Source organism: Eimeria mitis, genomic scaffold (genome assembly GCF_000499745.2).
Source record: "Eimeria mitis Houghton genomic scaffold, Emh_scaff294, whole genome shotgun sequence".
NCBI lineage: Eukaryota > Apicomplexa > Conoidasida > Eucoccidiorida > Eimeriidae > Eimeria > Eimeria mitis.
In genome coordinates this window covers 17,503-17,973 of record NW_013571282.1, presented here as the reverse complement: position 1 = coordinate 17,973, position 471 = coordinate 17,503, and positions in this window count along the sequence as shown.

The window sequence follows — 471 nt, the reverse complement described above, 5'->3', positions numbered from 1 at the left end:
TGTATAGGGAGGTTTAGGGTTTACTAGGGTTTACTAGGGTTTAGGGTTTGTACTAGGGTTTAGGGTTTATGCTAGGGTTTAGGGTTTGAGGGAGAGAAAGAGAGAGAAAAGAAAAGGAGATATAAGGGGTAACGGGAAGATACAGAGAGAAGATAGCAGCAGCAACAGTCGCAGCAAGTGAAAGAAAGAGAGGCAGCAGCAGCAGCAGCTGCAGCAGCAGCAGCAGCAGCAGCAGCAGCAGCAGGAGATAAAATATAAAAGACAGAGAGTATGCAGAGCCGCCTGCTTGGCGTGTCTCTGTATTTGTGTTGAGGGAAGGAGAAAGAAAGAGAAAGAGCAGCAACAAAAAAGAAAAAAGAAAAAAAGAAAAAAAAGAAAAAAAGAAAAAAAGAAAAAAAGAAAGAAAACAGCTGCCGAGACAGCTGAGAGAGAAGGAGACAGAGAGGCAGCAGAAAAGGATAAATATAAAAG